This window comes from Balaenoptera musculus, chromosome 1, assembly GCF_009873245.2.
Source record: "Balaenoptera musculus isolate JJ_BM4_2016_0621 chromosome 1, mBalMus1.pri.v3, whole genome shotgun sequence".
Lineage (NCBI taxonomy): Eukaryota > Metazoa > Chordata > Mammalia > Artiodactyla > Balaenopteridae > Balaenoptera > Balaenoptera musculus.
In genome coordinates this window covers 183,677,304-183,692,997 of record NC_045785.1, presented here as the reverse complement: position 1 = coordinate 183,692,997, position 15,694 = coordinate 183,677,304, and the positions used below count along the sequence as shown (strand labels likewise).

Below are 15,694 nucleotides of genomic sequence, written 5' to 3'. Positions count from 1 at the left end.
AAATGGTGTCCTCACCAGGCCCCAGAGGGTGAGGAGGAGAAACTCGGGGCAGGGGGGCGGGCAGGGAGGGAAGGAGCAGCACAGACATAGGCCCTGGTAGCGGGGGCCAGCCTGATGCGTTCACGGAGCACAAGGGCTTGTGGTGGGACCAGGAGGGCCCCCTGCACAGGCCCGAAAGGGCAGGGCGGCAGGTGGCAGGCCCTCGGGCCCACGGGGGGCTCTCACCACTGCCCCCGGGAGACCCACCGGAGCTCCTGGGCACGGCCCCCCTCACGCTCCCCAGTCGACAACTGCATCAGTGTCCCAGCCCCTCCTCCGTAATGGTCCCCTCTCCGGCCACCAGAGAGAGGGACATCGAGCCCAGAAGTGGACACCAGAGTTTTCCAACCACCACCAAGTCCCCACGGGCTCTGCTTCCTGTGTCCCAGCCTCTCCTTGGAGCAGCAGGACGGAATGATGGTGAGGTCTCGGTCCCGAGTGCTGCACCTCCCCTCCCGACAGGGTCCCCATGAGCGTCTCTCTGCTCCAATGGACATGGCCTTGCCTTTGAAAACCCTGTGCAGAGGCGGACGCGGAGGGCAGACTCGCTGCCTTACTCTGAACCTCCCTGAGGCCAGGTCCCGCTTCTCTCTTCTCCTGGGGTCCCCTGGTGTCCAGGAGAGGCCCTTGGGTGCCCCAGCGCCATCCCCATGCAGAGCTGGCCGTGCTCTGACTGTGGCAGGTGGTCCAGTCCCCACCCCGGCATCGTGAAACGAGCCCTACCCTTGACCCGAGTGCCGCCTCTGGCTGGAGGCCAGCAGGTCCCTGTGTGCCCTTCCATAAGCACCGTCCGTAAGCGAAGGGTCTGGGCAGGCGGGCTCACCAAGGAGAGAGTGAGTGAGGGCCAGGGCCCAGAGCCTAGGGCAGGGGGCCCTTCCAAGTCCAAGGCAAGGGTGTGTGCTCTCCCCATTCTCTCCTGGGAAGCGGGGGGACCACGACGTGTGTACCGAAACCCTTCGATGGACTCCGGATGTGGAGGTGCCCGGGGCGGGGCACACCCGCCTCCCCCTCAGCTCTTCCTTTATTCCATCACTCTTGTGCTGTCCACGCAGCCGGGGCAGAACCACACACTAAAGGTGGGGGATGGCCAGGAGCCGGCCTGGGTGTCCTGACCAGCTGCCCACCAGACACCCTGACCCCTGCTGTGCCCAGCGTCCCCTGTACCCCAGGCACCCCCATCCTTCCGGGCCCCACCTTGCCCTGCTTTGGCCACACCCCTTGCGTCGGGGGTCTGTTGGCCCCCTGTGTACCCACGTGCTCAGGGAAAATGACCTCCGGGCTCCGAGGCTCTGGGTCAGAAACGGAGACCCTTCCCGTCCCTCAGGTTCTCTCTCCACACTGGTGCGCGTCCCGGGCAGAGCTGGTTCATATTATGCCCACTTTCAAGGTGGAAAAGCTAAGAGAGAACAACGGGTTCTCCTGGGGCCTGCTTGCCTTGAAACCCAGCGCTTCCAGCTGGAGACCACGTCGAAGTCCAGCCCTGCACTTCCCAGCTGTGTGGCTTTGGGCAAGCTGCTTGCCTTCTCTGTGCTTGAGTTCCCTTATCTGAAAAACAGAGCCGCACCTGTGCGGTAACCAGCACAGTGCTCACTGCCCATCAAGTGTGTGATGAATGTTGGCCGCTGTCCCTGCTATTTTAGCTGTAACCTGTCACCGGCCCCCCCCAGGGCTCAAGGTGTGTGGAAGCCAGGTCAGCAGCGCTGGGCCCTGGCTGGGCCTCCTTGAGCGGGGTCTACGGAGCCCCCAGAAGCCTCTTTTCTCTCTGGGTTCCAGGTCAGGCCTTCTCCTTTAGAGACCCCAGGGGCTGGGGCCGCATGATCCCGCTGCTGCTGGCCGTCCCTGCCTGGCGCCCCTGCCCACGGGAAGCGGCAGAACTGGCTCCCAGCTGGGGCTCCACCCCTGATACCACAGCCTGGTTTCTGGAAAGGGTGGGGCAGGACTCGCCCTGGGGCCGGGGTTGGGGTGGGAGGCTGGTGGCGCTCCTCCTGGCCAGACTCTCCCGCTGGCCCAGGTGTCTGTGTCCCTGCGGGGCCGCCGTGGCACTGGCCTCTCTGGGCTCGCTTCCACGGGAAGTCCAGCCTGCCCGCCAGGCCGACGTTGGGGGAGACAGTGTGAACTGGAGAAATGCCTGGGAGAGGGCAGGCTCACCCCTTTCCCCACACACAACACGCCCTCATGTGTTCCTCCCTCCGCCCCGTGCACGCCTGTACTGGCCGCTTTACACGTGTCCTCTCTGGCCAACCACCCACGGTCCCCAGGCCACATCCCCTGTCGATGGGGAATCAGGTTCAGAGGTTTAGGCGCTGTCTGAGGGCCGTTCACTTAGTAAGTGCAAAGCTGGGGTTTGCACCGGATCTACGGCTCTAGAGCCAGGACTGCCTAGTTAGTGGGCCTTGCTGCTGGGAACACCCCAAACCTCCCCAACTGAAGAGCCCCCCCTGCCCCCCGGGAACCCTGGGAGCCGGCTGGGGGGGCCTGGGTCGATGCGGGGCAGGAGGGCAGGGCTGGGCTCTGCTCCCTCCCCCCCAGCCCACAAACAGCAGGCCCTCCTGGCAGCCTCTCTGCCTTGCCCGTCAGCCTGCAAGGCTGGCCTTTCTGCCCCCTTGGGAGCTGGGGGACCAGACAGGGGATGTGCCCCGTTCAGCACGGGGAGGCCAGCCTGAAGGTGGCTCTGGAATGAGCAGCAGATGGGGAGTTCCAGGGGGCTTTGCCCGGAGGGGCGGGGACTCAGTCAGGGGCCTCGCCCTTCTGGGGCAATGACAGCCCATTCTTGTGACCACGGGGCTGGGGGGCATCCGGAAGCACCTGTCACTGCTTTGCTGCTGGGTCACCTGACTGCACAGAGAGGGACCCCAGGGTGGAGGGGCTGGGCCTGTTCCCTGGCCCCAGGGAACCTTTGCGGCCCCTGCAGTCCAGCCATATGGAGCGAGCTCTTCTGTTTGCCCAAACGTCCCACACGCTCCCACCGCCACCATCTCCTCCCTGTCCCTGGACGGCCCTCCTTCCCGCTCTCCCGTCCATCCCTCGGGACCTCGCTCAAGTCACTGTTTTGCCAGCAGTCTGGCGGGGAAGACCAGCTCCTGTGGCTTCCGGGGCGATGCCTCCCTGAGAGCCCCACGCTGAAGGCCCTTGGCTCTGGGCCTGTGATTCAGAGGTCAGGTCTGGGCGCCCCACGCCCTCCCCGGCACCCTCCCCGGAGCCTCGGCTCCACCCACCCGCTCATCCCTGGTTCTCAGCCTCCACCCCAATGGCTACAGGAATTTAAATGGCTCTCATTGGAAGACTCAGGAGAAAACTGTTTCCACGTGGTGCTAAGCGCCCAGGCCCCGGGGGCAGCCCCGCCCCGTGGCCCGGCACTCCGCAGACCGGCTGCACTGCACAGCTTCAGGGAGCCCCAGTCCCAAAGCAGTTTCCGCATAAAGTGGGGCCCGGGCACTGGCACCCCGCTGGAGGCGGGCAGGGCTGCTCTTAGGAAAGCGGAGGGCGGGGTGGAGGGGGGTGTGACCCCCCTGCAGGCTCCGGGCTGAGAAGTGCTGAGATGGGGCTGAGATCATCGTGCTGGGCTTGCAGAGGGAGGGTCGGGAGACTCTGTTCAGCACAAGCTGCCGCATCCCTCCCCTCTCCCCACCCACCCCTCCCCTGCCAGTTCCCCGGAGGAGCAGCCAAGGGTGCAGGTTGCTGAGAATGAAGGGAGGGGTCACTTCACTTCTGCTCAGTGGTAATGGACAAGCAGTTATTCTTTTCCTCTGGACTTGACGTGGTCACCCCTCTGGCCCCACATCTCCTACCTTCTGGGGTCCAGGGCAGGCGGTGAGCAGTGGGCATAACTGACAAGCCAACTCCTCGACGACACAGACAAATGCTGCTAGATCAACATCAGGCCCTTGCTGTGCGCTGGGGCACCGTGTGTAATTCACGTGTGATATCTCAGTCCCACACCGAGTCAGGGCCCACATAAATAACACCCTCTACGTGAGGAACTGGGGCTCAAAGAAGTTGGGTGACTCATCCAAGGCCATGCAGGGCAGGACCTTTGTTGTTTTGATTATGATTTTTAAATTATTTGCATGGTACGCTTTGTACCAAATTGGGTGTCTGATAGAAACCAAGAAAAGCATATTTTCAAGCAATTGCTTCTGTATTTCAGCCAACAAATGTTTGAATAATTTCTGATTATACGATGCAAAGTCTGCATGCAGCAGTCCTGATGGTGGGGAAAAGAGTGTGAAATAACATTCACACCTGTCTATTGCCAGCTTTTGACGGCTCCCCGGGCACTCTGCTGGCAGTCTGGCCGCTGTCCTTGCTCAGATTAACATCGGCCTCACCCCACTCAGCCGTGGTGGTTGGTTTTCTCATCTCCTTCTACACTGGGAGCTTCCTGGGGCCCTGGCTTGTTCATCTCTGGAGCCCAGTGTCCACCCACATATGGTGAACGGATGGAGGAAGAGATCTTTCTCATCCAGCCTGTCTGGTATGGGATTTGATCATCTGAACATCAAATATTGACGGGGAGGGAAAATAAGGCAAAACCGTCACATTATAGCTGTACTAGCTTGTAGAGTCAAAGCACTGAATCAACCCCAAACAACGGAAACTAGAAGAAGAACAACTTTGATCTTGAAAGGTGGAGATGTTCGCCTCACTCATGTGACATCCGTGTGAGCACCGGGTCTGACTGATGACCAGTCTTTCTACCGTGAGGCTCATCCATCCTTCCGTGAATCCAACACACACGCAGCGAGCACAGAGCCTAGGGCAGGTAGTGACTGTTGTCAGGGTCATAACTGGCAACAGGGCAGGTGCTCCAGGTCTTCAGAGACCAGGGAGAGAGAAAGTAAACACATTAAGCCAATGAATAGATAGATACTAATATACAGATAGAGGTATGCACATGTACACACTTAGACACACACATGTGGAATGTGAGAGCCATGGCTGGGTTGGCGCCCAGAGTGAACAGGGGTCCACAGAGGAGGAGCGCGGAGCTGCCGGGAGCAGAGGGAATGTAGGGCAGGGAGGTTGGTGTGATCCGGAGCCTGAAGGAGCCAGGCAAGAGGAGGTGGGAGAGGAGTCGGGGAGGCCGGCAGGGTCCTGGGGGCCGGGGGAAGGGGGTCGATTTTCCTCTGAGGGTGATGGGAAGTCACGGAGGGTTTTAGGCAGGAGGACACACTTTGGTTTACGTTTCAAAAAAGATCACTTTGGCGGTGAAGCTGCCAGAAGGCACGTGGGGAGACAGGTGGGAGGCTGTTACCATGGCGACAGTGGGGCAGCAGGTGGGGCAGGTGTGGTCCTGGCTGGGGGTGGAGGAGATGAAGAGATGGGGTCTGAGATCTGTTGGTGTAGAATCTTGTGGCGAGAGTGCCCTGCAGGTTGCTTTGTTTCCAGTGCGCAGGTTCTGATCCGCTCCCCAGCCCCGCCTCACCTGGTCCCTCCAGCATCACCCCAGACCAGGGAGGGCCTGGTGGGAAAAGCAGTCTGTCGCCCGAGGGACATGCCCCCAGACCCGGCTGCTCTGAACCAGAGCTGCTCAGAGACACACCACAGCGAGATGGGCATTTGCCCCAGGAGTTGAGCCCGTGCAGGTTCCTTTACCAGGAAAGTCTTGAAAGGTGGAGATGTTCGCCTCACTCATGTGACATCCGTGTGAGCACTGGGAGTGCCTGCACTCCCACCACTGCTGCTCTAGCCACAGTCAGGGTGCCTGGCATCCCGGCTTCCTGCCACGATCAGTGCCTGCGAGGCCTCTACCCTAGGCGCGTCCTCCGTGGGGCAGACCACACCACCTGTGTGTGCCCTGGACACCCCCAGACCCAGGAGGGGGCCCAGGGGTGACTGCGTGTGGCCGGTGGGGCTTGGGGGAACTTGGACGGGGGGCTGTGATGGGGCTCAAGGTCCTCCCAGAGTCAGAGGAGATGGGGTGGAAGAAACAGGTTGGGCCACTGGCCAGGGCCTCGGCTACCACGGCTAGGGAGGCCTGGTCTTTCCAGGGCTTCTCCCGTCCACGGAGGCCGAGGTGCGCGTAGGGCGCTGTGGGACCAGCTGCAGGGGACAGGATGGGGAGGGCTCACCATAAGCTCTAGAAAGGCTCGAAGTAGCTACCCCTCCCCCAGGGCAAGAAAAGGCGGTTTGGGGGGCTTGACTGTGGAAAGCTGGGGGGCTGGGAGCGTGGGGACCCGGAGCGCAGTTTAGTGTCCCTGAAGAGAAGTGGGCGCATCACAGCATGGCCCAGAGCTGCAGTCCGGCGAGTCTGCCGCTTGGACTGTCCCCTCCACGACCCGCCTCTCGGGCGCCCTCCGGCCCCTCTGAGCCTGCGGACGATGAAGCAGAGGACCCGATGGAGCCTCTACGTGGAGGGGAGGGGAATGGTCTGATACCCACGGGACCAGGTAAGAGCTGCCGTCTCCTTTCCCTGGCCCACCTCCACGAGTGAGGTCCGCGTGGAAAGAGGCATGGGGGATGGCAGAGCGCAGGCCTGTCCCCCCAAGTCTATGCATGCTGGCGGAGGGGAAGGCGGGGAGCTGTGAGTTGAATATGAAGTTGGCGTTTGAGATGGATGAGGATGGAGTCTTCATAACTAAGATGTGACAGTTGAAAGAACCAAAACGGCTAAGTTCGGGGCCTTGACCCACCACCCTGCAGGGAAGGGGCTTCCCTGGGGCACGGCTGTGGCCGTTACTGAGATAAAAATGAGACTTTCATAAGGAAACCTCATCTCCTGGAGGTGGGCATCCCTGGCACAAAGGCTAACCCCGCTGTGCCCTCCCCTCCCCGTGGCACTTCCGGCCCCTTTCCTGTTTTATTATTCATTGTCTGCATACTGTGTGTTTTCAGTTTATCTTGTTTTTCTTCTGTCTCTCGCCATTCACTGTAAGCTCTAAGAGACCCAGGATTTGTCTTTTTTGCCGAATACCCATCTGAATCCCCAGCATCAAGGGTGTGGCTGGCACACAAAGTGTGCAGTAACTATTTGTTGAATGAATGAATGAATGAATGAATGACCGTTTATCCCCAGGGAGTTGAGGCTTGGCACTGGACGGGCCGCCCATCCCCAGTGCTCTAAAAAGGTCAGAGAGAATCTTGCTGCTGGGAAAGTAGCAGAGAGATTCGTGGCCCTGGGGCCAGGGCAGTTGGATATTTGACACTCAGAAGAATTTATCACTGGAAGGGAATTCACAGAGTTTTCAGCTGGTGGCAATGGAGAGGCCAGGGCTGCAGGGCCCTGAGTGAATGGTTGGGGGCGGGGACCAGTAGGAAAGGAGTTTTTCCCAGGAAGGAGATTGGGCTGCTTTGCCGGCCGATAGTGGGACCGTTGTTCTGGCCATCAGACCCCATCCTGCACCTGCTGGGCTGGGGCTGGGCCGGGGTGGGGGGCAGGTGGGGAGTGGGGAGCCCATGGGTGCCCCGGAGCCCGTTGTTAAGGGCACAGCCTCTGAAGCCACCCGCCCTGGATTAGTCCCAGTTCTATCACAGACTTGCTAAGTGCCCTTCCTGTGCCTCCGTTTCTTCATCTGTAAAACGGGGTGACGTGACCACTGGGTCACTGTGAGGATGAAACGAGCTTATTTAGATGTGAGAGCTCGGAGCAGCGCCTGGCACACGGGGGAGGCCTGGGAGTGTTTGCCGGCAGCTCGGCCACTGTGTGTGTCCCCTGTCCTTCTCCTTCCCGGGGGTGCCCAGCCCCCCTCTGCCTCCCCTCAGATTCCCCCAGCTTAGGCTCCCCTCACCCAGCCCAGGGCACAGGGCGGGCCTTGGCCGCCCCTCCTTCCTGCCCTCTCCTTCCTGAGTCAAGCCTGGGACCGCTGGTCATGGGAAGACGGGCCCACCCTGCCCTGCCCTGCAGCCCCCAGCCGCGGGGGGAGCTGACGACACACCCCTCTTCCGAGGAATTAGGGTTTACCTGGGTGGGGTCCCCAGGCCTTGCGAGTGAATTACTGTCACCCTCCCCGTGGGGCCCGGGGCAGACTTGGCCGGCTGCTGGGCCTTGGCGTCCACCTTCTGGGCCTCCTCTGGGCCTCCCACCCCGTGCCTGCTTCAAGTCCAGGCCCCCAAAGGGCTTGCTGTCAGGCTCTCCCCACTTTCCTACTATTCTGCAGCCACAGCTCTGCTTCCTGGTATCTTTTCCCTCCGGTCTCCCCTCTCTCGTAGGTCTGCTCTTCCAGGGAGCCTTCCTGGACTGGCTAGGACCTCGCTGCTAAGTGTGGTCCACAGACGGGCGGCAGGAGCACCCTCGGGGGCTGGCGGAAACGCAGAAGCTCAGAGCCTGCATTTTAACCAGATTCCAAGGGGCCACACGCACGTTACAGCTTGGGAATTACTGAGCGAGGTCACTCTTGCTGTTCCAACCCCGACAAGATGGAGATTCTGGGAATCTGGGTCAGCTGGTCAGGCTGACTGGGGACAGAGGAGGGGGCATCTCAAATTCTGTAAATAACGACACAGGTCTGCTCGGGCCCCATCCTGAATCCGCCTTTGACAGCAGCCTGCCCACCAGCCTCTCCTGCTGGCTGAAACCTGGACACACCAACTCCCCTGGGAGGCCGCCCCCGTGGGACCAGCTCAGCTGAGGCAGAGGCCCCCTCAGGCCATGCCCGGCTGCTCTGCCACTAACGTGCTCCAGGGGGATGTCTGCCTGGGGCCCCAGAATCCCCCTTCACCTGGGCTCAGGCAGACTGTGGCCCAGACTGGCTCCCTGCAGGGAGACAAGGTGGGGGCGGGGGGCTCACGTCACCTCCACCCTCTTTCTCGCTCTCTCTGCTCCCACGTGTGTAAGCACTTAAAGCTTCTGGGAGTCCTGAGTGAAGAACGCTAACTGCTTAACCTCATTTAGCCCAGAGTCTCCAAAACTTAGACCTCCTTTGTCACTTAGCACCTAAGAACGTCCTGTGGGAATAACGTAGGGAAATGCTAATCTGATTCCTTTCTACACACATGCACACATGCATATGCACGCACATGCAACAATGCACACATGCACATGCACACCCACGCACACATGCACATGCACCACATGCCCACGCACACACACATGCACACACACGCAGGCACACACACACATGTATGCACATACACCAGTTACAAAGGCTTTCATGTGAGGCTCTCTGGCGCTCAGGAACCCTTGCACCCTCGGGAGGTGGGAAGCTGACTCCGGGGGAGCTTCTCCCCACCGCCCTCTGGACAGCGGCTGTGGGGTGGAGGTGACGTCACCTTGCCCAGGGTCTGTGGGGCAGGTTGTCCTCACCAGCTTTTGTTTTGGGTCCCAAATGTGATGGTTCTCTCAAATCCACCAGCCTGGCCTGGAGCTGGCACCCCTGCTGGTTGTAAAAGGGCGGAGGGAAGCACCCTGTCTCACCCACCTGTAGGGTGGGTGGCAGCCTGGGCTTCTGCTGACACTGTGGTTGGACGGAGGTAGAGCTGGCAGGGCCAGTCCTCAACGCCTGACTTTCCAGCTGCATCGGCTGGGCCTCCCGCCTCGGGCAGACATTGAGGCGGGAGGCTGTAGGGTCCCGGCACCAACCCTGGGTACCCCCCCTCCTGCCTGGCCAGGAGCTGGGGCGGGCGGGGGCCAAGGTTCGGGCTCACGCAGTCCCCGGAGGGCAGTGTGGGAGTTGGCCTGACTGTGGGCAACTGCTGTCTAGATGCAGCTAAAGGGGGGAAGAGCGGGAACCTGGGCCTCAGTCCACGTTCAAATTCCAAGTCTGTCACCTACTAGCTGTGTGACCTTGAACAAGTTACTCAGCCTCTCTGAACCATAGTTTCTTTATCTGTGAACTGGGAGTGGTCATGCCTACCTTGTGGCATTGATATAAAGATGTAGGTGATTAATGTGCGGTCATTGCTCTGTACGTCTACCTGTCCCCACGGCCCAGCTGTCCTCCAGGACAACTTCAGGCCCCAGAATGCAGGGATGAGAGGCTGGGGAGGTCCAGAACCACACACTAGGCTCAGCGGGGGTCCCCTTGGTCATGGAGACCCAGGTGAAGTTTTCTTTCTGAGAGAGGTGCAGAGGGTGGGATTTTAATGGCCTTAAAAGTGGAAAGGGTGGCATTTATGGCCCAGAGATTCAGAACCACTTGATAAATGCCAAAGTGCTTTTTTATTAATTCACCAGTCATGAAACCTCCGAATGGTTGGCTAAAGGGCATGAAGTCCTTTCTTACATGGGGTCCCTGTTGATCCACCGTCAGGGGGCTCGTCGGCATTGACGTGCGTCCCCGAGAGGGCTGACGTGCTGGTCGGTGACATTAGTCCTCTGCCGAGCCAGTGGCAGTTTCCGAAGGATGACCATTTAGGCTGGGGGACGCTTGCTGGGGTCATTGAGGCCTATTTTGCCCTGTGGCCTCGCTCTCATTAGCCCCATATTCTAACCAAGCTAACCGGCCGGCACCACACGGGGTGATCTTCACAGTATTTCTGGGATCTGATCTTCCAAGGATCAGAACTTTCTCTTCATCAGCACGTCGGCCCAGCAGCCCTGGCACCAGACGTGAGATCCTAGGAGGCCTCAGGCAGCATGAGCGCCCGAATCACTGAAGCTTGAATGACACACAGCGGAGCCCCCGTGTCCGGCCGTTTACGGGGTCCTCAGCTCTGACACTGGGATGTCCCTGTGTGCTGGGCCCCAGGAGGCCGGGTCCCGCCCCGCTTGTGTCGCGGCCGTGCCGTGTGGCTCTGGGCCAGCCTCCCTGGGCCTGTTTCCTTGTCTATGAAGTGGGCATTAGTGCCCTGAGCTCTGCCTGCCTCACCAGGGGAAGAAAACGAACACCCTAAGGCTTTGCAAGGTAACAGGGTTATTTTGTGGTCCCTCAAGTAAAAAGCCTGTTGCTAGGATGAATAAGTTCCGTTCACTCTTTCTCTGGGGGTGCTGGGTGGCAGAACGCCCTGCGTGCTAAGAGGTGATGAGTGAGGCCTGCAGGGTCTGCAGGGCAGCCTGGGCTCTAGGAAGAAACGGCGTCACTGCTCGGGGCGGACGGGCTGTGGGCAACCTGGACCTGGGGTCTGGGAGACTCAGGCTCAGGACTCAGGAGACCCCTCCTCACAGTTCAGGCTCGCAGCGACTCCTGGCGCCCCCGCTCTGTGCTCCCTCTGCCCTGGGACCCCCGAGGCCTCCCACTCCCATCTGCAAATCCTCTGAGGGGCCAGAAGGGGCTGCGCCCTCTTGACCAGGGACGGCTAGATCACGTCCCTTCAGCACCTGTACACGTTAAATGCACCACCGACCATACAGGTCGGAGTTCTTTACCGTCAGTTATACTTTCTCTGTCATCACATCACCTGTGGGGACGACTGGGCAGGGAGACAACGAATCCACACGTGGTTTCCACGTTCGTAAACGCTGGACGTGAGGAGGGTGGGGACGGAACATTGTATTTTGCATCGTAGGGTCGTCGCGAAAGGGCTGCTTCACGGCAGTGACCGTGACTCGGACCAGCAGGGGACGAGCCCCGAGAACATGAGCTGCGGGGAGGGCAGAAGGGCGTTCCGACTCCGTTTATAAGAAGCGCAGGTCAGTCAGGACAGGGGCTGCCCTGGAGAGCAGGAGAGGCACAGGCGGGGCCTGAGGGCCACTGGGAGCCGGTCACTTTCTGTTCCTGATCTGGGGGCTGGCACTCTGGGCTCGGCTGGCAGAGATTCACAGAGCCGCCCGCGCTGAAGCCGTGTGCTTTCCTGTGCGTACGCTCTGGTTAAGTGACAGCTTACCAATTCAACGCTTATTGATTTTTTTTTCCTAATTAAGCAGCCATTTTAAAAAAAAATAATTTATTTATTTTTGGCTGCGTTGGGTCTTCGTTGCTGCGCGCGGGCTTTCTCTAGTTGCGGCGAGCGGGGGCTACTCCTCATTGTGGTGTGCGGGCTTCTCATTGCGGTGGCTTCTCTTGTTGCGGAGCACGGGCCCTAGGTGCGCGGGCTTCAGTAGTTGTGGCTCGTGGGCTCAAGAGCGCAGGCTCAGTAGTTGTGGTGCACGGGCTTAGTAGCTCCTTGGCATGTGGGATCTTCCCAGACCAGGGCTTGAACCCGTGTCCCCTGCATTGGCTGGAGGATTCTTAACCACTGCGGCACCAGTGAAGTCCAAATGCTTATTGATTTTGAATCTGTAGCTTGATCTCACATTTTGGAGGCCCCAGACCTGGTGTATCAACAATCTGGGCCACAGATAGGCCGTCTTTCTCCCGCTAGGCTGAGGTAGAGCCCTCCTCCCTGGCCTTCCTGACCGTCACCAACTGAGGGATGACCCAGAGGTCAGGGCCATGGGCTCTACAGAGAGGTCACTGCCCTCCCAGGCTGAGAAGAGTCCTCTCCAGCCTTCCCTAAGCCTTTCCAGCCTCCTCCATCTGGAAGCCCACAGCCATACGTCTGACCACCACTTGGGAGCTTATGCCCTGTGACTTAGAAAGTTCCATGTGCCTGTCGTGTCTCTTACGAGCCTCTTGAGGCAGGGGGCCCCAGCCTGTCCTGCAGGACCCAGGGAGAACATGCTTTCAGTAAACGCGAGCTCCTTTTATAGCCCTGAAGCTCACGTCCCCCAGGTGCCTGCCTGGACATGTTCCCCTGGGGGTGGCTTTCCCTTTACAAGCTGTGGGACATTGGGCTTGTCTATCCCCTCCTTAAGCCCCACGTGACTTATTTGTAAGATTAGGGCAGCCACACCAGTGTCCTGGAGATGACGGAATGTGGGACTCGGAGCGGGTGGTGCCCCCCCCCCATGGTGACCCCAGTCCTTGCCTGGCGCAGGGTCAGTGAGAGGGAATCCCTCGAGGAAGTGAGAAACCCCTCGGTCCTCAGCAGCTCCCCCAATAATCCACTGCTCGAAAATGTTCAAAGAAATGCCAGCAATTTATTGATTTCCTACATTTCCAAAAAAAGCAAATGCATAGTGTACCCCCCAGGGAAACGGGCCTGGCCAGCACTAGGTTCCTTCGCAAACGTGGAGCGGGGTACGACGGGCTGCAGAGCGCCCCACCCTCCCTCCCTGCCCATCCAGAGCCCCTTCCTCACTGTCCCAGCTGCCCCCGCCTCAGCCAGGCTCCAGGGTGGATGGGAGCAGCTCCGCCTCTGCGTCCCGGGACCAGCTGGGTCTGCGCTGCTAGGCCGGCCCTGCTGCACTGGCTGCTGGTGGCCAGTGTGACCAGGTCTGTGTTAAGCGCAGGAGGCCCTGGGTCGGGGCAGCGACAGGGAGGACAGGGTCCTCCCCCACTCGGCGTTGGACTGTCCCGTTCCGGGTGTCGAGCCCGGCGGCGTGCGGCCGACGTGTATTTCACATCCTGAGCTGGGCCTCAGCAGACCCCGTGCTCCTTCTGTAGAAAATTTATCCACAGGCCCCTCCAAGGTCTGCCTCTTCCAAAGTGACAGGCCCAGCTGGCTGGCCTCAGAAGTCATAAGAGAGGTGACCAAAACCAGGCCAGGCCTGACTGTCCACCTGGCCCACGGGGGTCTGAAAAGCTGCCCATCCCCAGTGCAGAAGCTGGGCCCCGGCTCCTGACCCTGCGGGGGAAGGAAAGCCGAGGGAAGGGGCACCTCCAAAGGGTCATCGGCTAGTTCCCTCTCACCCTGACTGGAAGGTCCTCTCACACTGGGGACCCCTAAAGCCAGAGACCCCAGGGCCCCTCTTTCCTCCAGGAGAACGTGAGACAGGGGTGTGGCCTCTCCGTTCACTGATGTATCCAGAGCGCTTACAACACTGCCTGCCTCCGTATGTGTTTGAGAAACCAGTTCCTCTGGGCCCTGAGGGCTGGCAGAGGGGACAGTCTACTGGGACCAGCTCCCCACGGGCCCTGAGAGAGAGGCAAGCCGCCACCACGAGGGGCGGGGAGGACGCAGCACAGACCCAGCACCGGAGTACGCCTGGCTGCGTGGCCCGTTATCTCGGGTCTGTTCCCCACCCCCTCCCCAGTCCCGTCCTGCTGCCACATCTCTCATCAGGAGGGTCCTCAGTGCAGAGGCTCTGACTGCTGGGGTGAGCGGCGGGGCTGGATGGGGCGTGGGGGGAACTCCAGGCGGGGAGGAGGGAGGAGGGAGGACCAGACAGCCAGCTCCCCTTGATCACCACCAGTGCCGCTCGGCGGGGACGCTGTGTCCTGCCCTGTCCTACAGTGCAGACCAAGGACCATTTACACGGCCCTTCTCCGGAGGCCCCTCCTCTACTTCTCATCTGAAATGCACAGGAGCCTGGGGTCTGGGGTGGCCAGTGTCCCTGGGGGGCCTCTTATCACATGCCCTGTGGTTTGCACAAAGTACAGACAGAGGACTGGGGTCGGGGAAGAAGCAAGCGGCCTCTGGCTGGGACGGGGGCGGCTCCCCTTCCTGGTCTACCCAAATTCCCTTCCTGCAAGTCTCCTGGGACCCAAAACACTCCCTCGCTTGGATCTTGGCAGGCGCACTGGGCAGGACCCTCCTGGCTGACTCCCTGCCCAGCCCAGCCTGCCCCTCCGCTGGGAATACGAGGACCAAGCTGCCATTCCCTGCACAGCTCCTGGGCTTTGAGCACCATTCTGCCTTCTTTCTCCTGCAACAAGTGGATTCCAAGCCCCCGGAAGGCAGGGGCTCCCCAGGCTGAGACTGCTCTGACGGGTACGCAGCCCGCGACAGTGGCCAGCCCCCTCTCTGGCACCTACCCTCGGGACAGCCTTCACACAGCAAAGCCGGTGTGCCCGTCCCGGCCCATCTTGCAGACGGCCCCGTGGCACCGCGGGCTGGGCCACACAAGCGCACAACTACATCTTCCCAGGAGATACACCGAAGCCCGCCAACCTCCCTTCCTGCAGAGCTGCCTCTTAGCGGGGGTTGAGCCCCCGGGCCCAGGTACTCCCCATCGCGCCCCTCCCCCTGCAGCGGTCCCCGTGGGCCTGGCGCTGGCGTGGCCCCTGCCCCGGCACACACAGCTCAGGACGACGGGGACGCTAAACCCAAAGCACACAGCGTCCGCGCCCGTGAGGGTGGGTCCCTCCACCACCGGGAGCTGCAGTCCGGCAGCTCACACAGCTCTTTGCAGTTTGAGGTCCTGCTTTCAGCACACGCACACGCACGTGTGCGCGGCCACACACACACACACACACACACACACACACACTATACACATGTATATGTACCGTTTCTCGGCAAAAGAAGTATTGACATCAGACGTAAGCTCCCTTAACTCAAGAAGGCCCCCCAACCCTCCCCAATCCCCATTGCCTGTCAGTTCCCCCAAGGAAAAAAAAAAGAATCTAAAAGTATTTTTGTCGTCCACGGCGTCCCGGATTGCTCTCAGCTGTGGTTAAACCTTTCCCAATACTGTGCAGCTGGACAGAATACCCCTCCAGCAAGGCCCGAGTCTTCTCAGCTGGATCGTATCACGTCTGGAAAAGGACAAGGCCTCTAGTGAGTGCCCACAGGGGGAGAGCCACGCCGCCGGTCTCGCCAGGGCTGTCCCCCTCTCGCCACGTCCGCACAGACGCGCCCAGGCCTGAGCCCGGGGTCAGGGTCGCCCTCGACACGTTCATAGGTTGCTCCTGTTGGGTCAGAGCTGCCCCCCACCCCGGGGGCCAGCGCAGCACTGAACGCCGTGACTGCGCGCGTCAGGCAGCTGCTGGTTTTGGTCTCCTCTCCTTTCCTGTCCTCATGTTGTTGGAGCCCATTTGCCAGGAGTGGGTGTCTGAGGTCTAAGGGAACCTTCATC

The 15,694-nt window shown here is 60.5% G+C and overlaps 1 protein-coding gene across 1 annotated transcript in view; it reads right to left on the bottom strand.

Annotated features, from left to right (window-relative positions):
• Positions 1 to 14,574: 14,574 nt before the first annotated feature.
• PKP1 (plakophilin 1) overlaps positions 14,575 to 15,694 on the bottom strand; it is a 41,795-nt gene continuing 40,675 nt past the window's right edge. Inside the window, exon 14 of the mRNA XM_036840430.1 lies at positions 14,575 to 15,374. The gene's annotated coding sequence lies outside the window, so the exon portion shown is untranslated. The remainder of the gene's footprint in view (positions 15,375 to 15,694) is intronic.